This window comes from Macadamia integrifolia, unplaced genomic scaffold (assembly GCF_013358625.1).
Source record: "Macadamia integrifolia cultivar HAES 741 unplaced genomic scaffold, SCU_Mint_v3 scaffold660, whole genome shotgun sequence".
Classification (NCBI taxonomy): domain Eukaryota; kingdom Viridiplantae; phylum Streptophyta; class Magnoliopsida; order Proteales; family Proteaceae; genus Macadamia; species Macadamia integrifolia.
The window spans coordinates 93,246-102,598 of NW_024870507.1; the positions used below are offsets into that span (position 1 = coordinate 93,246).

The 9,353-nt window shown below is 39.2% G+C and overlaps 1 non-coding gene across 1 annotated transcript; it reads left to right on the top strand.

Annotated features, from left to right (window-relative positions):
- The first annotated feature begins 400 nt into the window (after nucleotides 1-400).
- LOC122069582 lies at nucleotides 401-507 on the top strand. Its single transcript, XR_006137488.1, has one exon. It is a non-coding gene; the product is annotated as a small nucleolar RNA R71 (small nucleolar RNA).
- The last annotated feature ends 8,846 nt before the right edge of the window (nucleotides 508-9,353 follow it).

A 9,353-nucleotide genomic window follows, 5' to 3' on the forward strand; every position in this document is an offset into this window, starting at 1 on the left:
CTGGTATAAAGAATTAACACTATCATTAAAAATGCCCCCAGAGGTGTTGGGACATTCTTCTATGACATGTCCAGGGGACTGGCACCAAGCACAAATCTTAACCAAATTGATTGATGATGGCTCTTTAGGAACAATAGCCTCAATCCTCTTGATTAGGTTATCCAAATGGGCTTCCTTGGCTACTATCCCATCCACAAAATATCCTTTTCCTCCTATGGTTATTTCACTCTCTTAGGCTGATTTCCACTCATGAGTTTTGTCAGCTAAGTCAAGTAAGAATTCCCATGCCTTTCCTTCATCTGTAAAGGATGTGAATCCCTTAGGGCACATAGACTCTATCAATTGTTTAGTTGGGTAATCAATACGCTCATAAATAATTTGACATAAATGTCATAAGTCTAGGCCATGGTGAGGGCATTCTTGGAGTAGATCCTTGAATCTCTCCATAAGTTTGGAAAAGGACTCACTAGGCATTTGCCTAAACTGAAGGATATCACTTATAAGCTTATTGGTCTTGTGAGTTGGGAAAAAATTCTTAAGGAAGACAACTGTGAACTGTTCCCATGAGGTTATGGAATTTATGGGTAACCCATACAACCACTTCTTAGCTTGGTCTTTTAATGCAAAAGTGATAAACCTAAGCTTAACAGCATCATCAGAAAGCTGTTGGATCTTAATTAGAACACATACCTCTTCAAATTCCCTTAGAAGTAGGTATGCATCCTCAGAAGTCAACCCATGAAAGTGGGGCAAAATATTGATGTATTGAGATTTGAGTTCAAAATTATTGCCCTGGGCTTGTGGTAGAACTATGCAAGAAGGTTGGACTGTTCTAGCAGGGTAGACCCTATCTTTTAGAGATTTAGGTGAAGGGTTTTGATGTTGGTCTCCCATATTGAAAGGTTTTAAAGAGAGCAAACGTATAGGGTCGCTACTTGTTGGATCTCTTCTTTCTAATCGATTCTTAGTATTACGTACCCACCTAACACTCATGCAATAGAAAACTACCCACAACTAGAGTAAGACAAGCACAAAAGAATGGATAGCAAAACTTTTTTTTATGATTTTTTTTATTTTTTGATTTTTTTTTTGGATTTTTACGAGCTTAACAGTAGGGATCTGAGGTTGCTCAGGTTAATTCCTTAGGTACTGCTGTAGGGTAAAACCTGTCTTTATCATACTGTGAGGCATGGCGACCTCTACCGATACAACTATTATTGTAAGTTGTTCTTCTCAGGAATTCAATAAAAGAAAAGGAAAAAAAAAAAACTCAAAGCAAACAAAGCACTCCGATTTACCAAAAGAAAGCAAAAAATAATATGGAACTGTCTCCCCGGCAATGGCATCAAAAATTTGTTTGAGATTTTAAAATGTAATCGCAAGCGTATGGATCAATATAGCTACTGGTCGAACCCAGGGAGAGCAGCCACTTTATTTTTTTTTGCTACTTTTAATAATGCACAAGTGAACCGATTAATGGTTGTGATCTAATTCTACTTACCGTCCTAAACATATGTATCTAAAATAACGTCCTAACCATTCGTCATCTAAGAATTTAAACATGCAAGCCAAGCAAATTAAAATAAAATAAATAAATAGATGAAAATAAACAACCCACATAATCAAAAAAAAATAAAATAAAGGAAAAAATGTTGAAATAAAAATTAAGTAAAAGAAAGGGGATAAAGCTAGAGAGAGACTCACAAGTAGGTTTCTCTACTTAGCCCGAGGGATGCATCATAATATGAGCTTCCCTACTGGACCAGAGAGTCACTCTTACAAGGGTTACTCTACTTGGCTTTAGGGAAAGGGAGACAATTAAAATAAAAGTAATAAATTGATGGTTCTATGCTAGGAGGGGCAAAGCCAACACATACACTAGCCATGAACCTTAGGGGAAAGGGATAGTAATAATGTAACGACTGAAATTAAAATCCTAAATTAAGAAAGAAAGGGTAGTCAGAAGAGGGAATGAGAGGGGGAGAGAAGACTATTGAAGGAGCCTACTTTCTTGAACTTCAACCCTTGAATTGAAAATTTGATCGATTTGAGATACTACCAGTACTAAAAACCAGATGTGGATTAAACCAAATCTGAAATTTCTAATACTAGAGAAAACAAATCTGAAGAAAAAAATTGAACTTGAAAGAGAACTTGAAAATTACAACTTCAATTTCTTAAACAATAAAAATAAAAGACTGAATCAAAAACAAAAGTGCTTGCATTAATTGAATAAAAAGAACTTACAAAAGTGTTTAAAGCATAAACCTAGAACTAGAGCTAGAGAAAGAGAAAACAAGAGAAAGAGATAGAGCAACTAAAAAAAAAACCCTAGAAGAAGAATGAAGTGCCTCCTCCCCTTGTGTTATTTTATAGAGAATGGGGGAGGGAAGCTAACGATTTTAGCTTCTAAAAAAAAAGATTTTTTTTTATCTTGTTGATGAAGTGGAGGAGAGAGGAGAGAAAACGTGTGGAGAGAGATCTCCCACGATTTTTCTTGCCCTTTTTTTCCTATTTTTTCTCCCTTTTTCTATTTTCTCTCTCTTCTTGAGCAAGAAACCCCCTTTGGCCAATTTTTCTTGTTTGGATTTGCATAATATTCTATTTTAATTGGAAATTCCATCCATGGCCTTGTCTTTTTTTTTTTTTTTTTCTTCTTTCCTATTTTTTCTCTTTATTTTCTCTCTCTCTTCTTCAAACTTGCGTACAACCGTCTTGGCCGACCTCCTTTAAGTGATGAGTAGGAGAAAGAAAATCTTCAAAAAATAAACCTCAGCAAAATGGCAGCTAAGAGGTTCAAACTTGAGACCTCCTAATAAGCAAGGGATTTTGCACACCACAACTCACCAAATATGCTAGGTAGTTGTTGTTACCGAAAACAAATCTTCAATCACTTAAGGATGTGGTCCATCAATCCTTGTTAGCATTTAGAATATTCCTTATACCCTTGGGACAACTACAGATGGGTTGGTTCCGCATCTCGGTTTAGCTCTGATCTATTATTCTTTTTCTGGCCTAAAAAGAATTGTCACTTGTATGGTTGACCAAACAAATGTGTACTTGCAATTGAACATGTCCATCTTGCTTAGAATTTGTCCTCTTTGCAACCATGAAAAGAAATAGGACCTCTTTATGTATAAAATTGGAGATATAGAGCCCGATAGTTCTCAAAGCCTTAAAATAATTAAACCTACAAAAAGAGAGTAAAAACCAAGGTAGCTCCATTCTAAATATGTAAAATGCATGTTTTACTACACTAGATTTCACACATAAATATGCTCATCATTTGCCTTCATCATTTCACCTTGACTTCCCCAGTACCAGCAATATTGCTGAATATGAACCTTGTGCTTTGGGACTTGAAACTGCTTTAGCCATTGGGGTGAAAAGGATTAAGATTTACGGTGATTCATCCATTATCATCTGTTAGACATAGGGAAAGTGGAAAACTAGAGATAAGAAGCTAATGCCATATCAAGAGCATCTTGAAGAGGTGATTGAACACTTTGAGAAGATTTCGTTCGAATACTTCTAGAGGGACAATAACAGGTTTGCTTATGCCCTTACAACCTTGGCTTCTATAGTAGAGTGCAACCCTATGGCTAGAGTCCGACCATTCTTGGTAGAACAAAGAAGCAGGCCCATTTATTAGAATTCAGTGAACTCCCTCACTGTGGATGGTTGGTCTTGGTTCGCTCACATAGTGGATTTTATCAGGAAAAGGAAGTATCCAGTTGAGGCAACTGACAGAGAGAAGAAGTTTCTAAGAAGATATGTTGCCTAGTTTATTCTCTAAGAGGATCTGTTATATAAGAGATCCTATGACGTAATACAGTTGTTGTGTGTAGATGAGGAACAAGCTACAACTAACTTGGAAAAAATTCATCAAGGTCTCTATGGACCCCACATGAATGCCAAATGTTATACAAGAAGATTCTCAGGCTGTGATTCTATTGGAACACAATGAAAGCAGATTGCGTGGACTTTGTCACCAAATGCCACAAGTGTTAGATATTTGTTAACATCATACATATCCTGCCAACAAAGTTGTATTCTCTCACTTCACCTTGGCCATTCTCCACTTGGGGCATTGATATCATTGGAAAGGTCAACTCTAAAGCATCTAATGGCCACGAGTTCATCTTGGTAGCCATTGATTATTTCACCAAGTGGGTAGAAGCTCAGTCCTATATAGTCCTCAGATCTACTAAGGTGGTCAAGTTCATCTAGGAAAATATCATTTCCCGATATGGAGTACCTCAAGAATTGATATCAGATCAGGGATCCCACTTCTGGGGCAAGACTGACAAAATCTACATAAAGTTGGGTATCAGAAGGCATTTCTCTACCACTTATAGGCCACAGACCAATAGGGCAGTAGAAGTAGCTAACAAGAATATCAAAGTCATTCTACAGAAAATGGTAGAAACACACAAGGATTGGGGTGATAAGTTACCCCTTGCCTTATGGGCATACCAGACTTTTATATGATCTTCGACAGGGGCAACACCTTTTTCTTTGGTATATAGAGTTGAGGCAGTTCTACCAGTGAAAATCCTGGTACCGTCCTTAAGGGTACTCCTTGATAGTCAGCTACCTGAAGGAGAATGGGTGAAGTCCAGACATGATGAGCTCAAATTTCTCGATGAAAGGCGTATGAAAGCAATGGATAATCTGAAGAAATATCAACTGAGAATAGCCCGGGCCTTCAACAAGAATGTGTAGCCCCCTCACATAGAGGTAGGTGAACTTGTTCTTTAGGAACAAAGAGCCCCAATTTATGACCCAAGAGAAAAATTTAGGCCTAACTAGAGCGGCCCATTCACTATCGAAGAAATTCTACCAGGCAAGGTTGTGAAGCTCATAGACCATAACAGTGAAGAAATACCCGAACTGGTCAACATGGATCAACTTAAGAAATATTATCTCTAAAAGGGTGAATAGCCTAAACTATGTCTGATTTGATTCCTTTCATGGGATGCGTAGGCAACTTGACATGTGCAAGTGCCGTCTCAACCATCTCAAGGCAATAAATTGGTTCTTAAATTAATAATCAAGGTTTCTTAAAAGATCATCGTAGTTTGTGTCCCCTAAGAATTGCCATTTGGCATGAAAGGCCAATAGGTATCTGTCATCAACCCATTGGTCCATCACTTATTATCCAGGATTCTATCCCTTAAGAATCGCCATTTGGCATGTAAGGCCATTAGGTATCTATCATTCACCTATAGTCCGTCCATTCTTATCCACGATGCTATCCCATAAACGAAAATCATCACCCAGCACGAGTTTATCAAGGTCAATTTATTCTCCACCATTGATCAGTCAAAGTAAAAAGGAAAAAATGAAGAGTTTGATGCAACAGCGATAAAGGCTTGTTTAAATCATTAGCTAATGAGTAATGCTTTGATAATTTATATTGGTTTCAGGAAAATTCATGGGCTCGTTGGACAAGACATTGAGGATATGGACCTTAGACATAAATATAAGGGCACCAGGATTGCAGGAATCCATGAATGTATCATTTCTTGGCCAAGTTGGATGTGTGAAGCTACATCACCAATTGCTCCGACAGATGCTTCAACACTGGGATCTCGACCTGCATGTATTTCAGTTTGGATTAGCAGAGATTTTCCCAACTCTTGAAGAATTTTGGGTTTGTATGCTATCTCCATCCAAAGGCAATTTGTTCTAACCCTCTTTGAAGAAAGATTTCTTAGAGGAAATTCAGGATTTCTTCGGATGGAAAGAAGAAGAAGTAAAGTAGTTTGTCAGGTAAGGGAACATCGATATTCTAAAGGTGGCATAGATCTTCATCCAATATCTACCAATGGGAGGAATCCATCAGCAACAATCCCTAGATACTTATTTACTTTTCATGATAGCTCATTATATTCTCCGCACTCTCGGGTATGGTGCACCATCTGTTCTGATTGAAGTAGAAAAATAGTTGAAGAAGGGAGGTGACATCATCCCTATGGTTCTTGCAAAAATGTTCAAGGTATTTGACGACATGAGATATGGCCATAAATTCAGACTCTATCATTATCAGGGAAGTCCTGCTATTTTTCAGATTTTACTCCTCGAGAAACTGAAGCTCACCACACCATTAAGGGGAAGCCCACTTAGAGTTTTTGTTACCAGGATAAGAGAAAAGTTCTAGAATTTGACCTTATCACCAATTGGAAGAAGTACCTGTAAGAAAAGACTGTGCGGATATCGCATGGAGGTACCTAGGGAAGCCACAAGAAGATTCTCTGATGAAGACCCCTGGTTACAACTATGTCAAATTGATAGGATTGACTCACACATCCTTTTATTTGCCTATGTATATCAACCAACAATACAGGCTCGAGGAGACGGACCTAGAAGAGTTAGTAAACTTGCACCCACCTCAAGAATTGTCTCCCCACCTTATTATTCACCTATCCAATTTGTGGTAAGAAAATAGTTTTCCTTTTCATGTAATTCGCCTGGTAATGGAATGAGGAAGTATTTGGATTTTTGTGTTATCCCAATTATTCTAATTATGACTTAAGTTATGGGATTGATTGTGCCTAAACATTGCAAACAAACAAAAAAAAAAAAAAAGAGATTTTTTTTGTGCCAAAAGTAAGTTTTCATAAGATGTTGAAATAAAATAATAAAAAAAGGGGGGGAAAAAGAAAAAAGAAATAAAATATCCATGTGTTTGTGTTTTCAGTAAATACAGGAACAAATCCCTATGGGTTAGAAGCCATCATCTAAACCGTACTCTAAACCATCCTCACGAAGCACCGAAGAATCCATAGATGCTAGTCCAACCTGCTCCAGCCTCTGGGTTAGGTCCTGAATCATTGCATCTTGCTGTGCAATTTCTTGCTCGTAGGAACTGACTTGGATCTCCAAGGCGATGATCCTTCCATCCTAAGGATCAAGAAGAAGAATAATAAAAGAAGAAAGGCAAAAGAAAGAGGAAAGTGGGAAATACCTTGGCAACTATCACCTTGCCCAGGCCGTAGTGCATCCTCCTAATCTCAGTATAGACCTCCGGGGACACCTAAGAAAGTGCATATTAGCTATAGGAAGTCAAGAGTTAATTGGAAAATGATTAGATACTCACATGATCATAAGGAATAGGTAGGCCAAGGGAAGCATAAACATTTGTGTTCAGCTCCAAAAGATGAGGAAGACTGGGGTTGGTTGCATTGAGATATGTTTAGGCAAGGAAGCCATGAAAGGGGACGTTAGCAACCCTTAGAGACCCACCGGCACTGGTAGAGGGCCCTGCTTGTGAAGGATCGGTAGCACTGTCATGCGATCGAACAACAGAAGGATCTACATATCTCACTCTCCCCTAGAAAAAAAAAATCAGTCAAAACCAAAACAAAGAAAAATCTACAAGAAATATTCAAGAAAGGACAACATACCATTGGACCATTAGGACTAAGAGGGGTGCACACTATCTCCTCCTCTAGGAAGGCTCCATAGTCCCTATCCGTATCAAGAAAGAAGTCCTCCCATACTCCATTAGCCAAGCACCTCATCTTGTCAACTAGGATGATCTCTGGATAGTGCATGGTGGGTCAAGAAAGACCGAGAGAAGGACGTGGATCGATGTCTAACCACTGGGGTACTATTCTCTCTCCTAAGTACCAGGCATGGCCCCCAGGCCCTGGAAAAGGACTCGGTTCTCAGACAGTTGATGAACCCAGATGACTCTCTCAGAATCTAGAAACACAAGGTCATGGAATGGTCTCCAAGTAACCTTCAAAACCAAGGAAGGGTAAGTACTGCATTAGGCAAATAGAATTTCAATGTCAGACATGGCATACCTCAGTGAGATCATTCAAATGAGAACAAGCAGTGGTCCCCGGAGAATGACGCCGGGCCCGGGCTACCTGGTTATCTTCCTATTTTGTGGCCAGGGGGAAGAAGAGTGTCTCAAGATCCCTCAGTTTAGGGGCTATGGTTCCCAGATGCTCAAAACACTAGGGTTGTTTCAAGAAATCAAAGTAAGAAAGTGTAGACCAAATGACTGAAAGGAAATAGATATGAGAAGGAAAGTTATCTGGATGATGTAGCCTGCCCCCTTGAGGCCCCTATCCCCATAGGACAAAAGGTCCAAGGACCACAGGAGATACACATAGGCGGCACCGCCCCAGTCCCAGGTATCTACTGTGCGAAGATCTTTGAGGAAGTACACCAGGCGGATATCCACTCCCCCTCGGAGGTCACTGAAGAGGCATTGACCAACAAAAAATAGTAGGAAGGAACGTGCTATCTGAGACATGTTGCCTGGATTCTCCTCTAGGTTGGCTTTCCACCATCAAGGCACTAATCTCCCCTAGGCGGATGCATGTCTGGCCTGCTTTAATGGTGATACTGGTTAGATCTGTGAACTCCCTGGTAGTCGGGAATCCTATGGGTAGGGTCATGGTTCTACCCCCAAATGGAATGCCTGTCAAGACATAGAAGCACATAGGCGTAATGGTAACCTCGCCAACAAGAAGGTGAAACATATGAGTAATCGGCCACCACCGCTCCATCAGGGCCCCCACCAATGCTGGATTAAACTTCTGGGTCTCTACAAGGGCCAACTGGCATAGATAGGTATCATCAACCATCTCCTTCACCCTACAAAGGAGCATCCTATGCCAAGACTAAACCATGTTCAGATGGCCATAGGAGGCCAAGGTAGGTGGTTCCTTCCCCTAATGCTAATGGAAATAAATAAAAAAATATATAATAAAGAAAAAAGCAACAAAAACCAAAAACAATACAATAAAATAAAAGAAAGGAAGAACAAAACAGGAATAAAAGATGATCAAAATAATGAATGAAATGAAAAAACTTACCCCGGGACCCCATATGGAGTGTCAGATGTGATTCCGACTGTTGTGAAGGGTTTGCCCGGAATACCAGTTGGCCAGGCCCTCATCCCTGTGGGAAGGACTATTATAAATCTCGAGTTGAACCTCTCCCAGAGTCTTCATCTTCCTCCTTTCAGCCATATTTTCAGAAATTACAAAAACCCCCAAAAACTTTCCTAAATTGTAAGAAGCCCTAGAAAGTTTCCCAATTGGCATAAAAGCCCATAAGAATGTCAAATTCTCCAAATCGCTCCTCCCTCAAGAATAAGATGAATATCTTCAAAAACTCCAAGAGAAAAATGAAGAACACCAAGAACAAACTTAAAGAACAAGAGGACAAACTTTAAGAAAAACCAGAGGGTTCCAGGAACCCACTTCACTCAAAAAAGTTAGAATGAAGAATGAACAGGGGAGGGGACCCATTTTATATAAAAAAAAAATATTTCATTCTCCAAAAAAAGGAAAAAAAATTAAGATTCAAATCAGCATCAGGAATGAGAT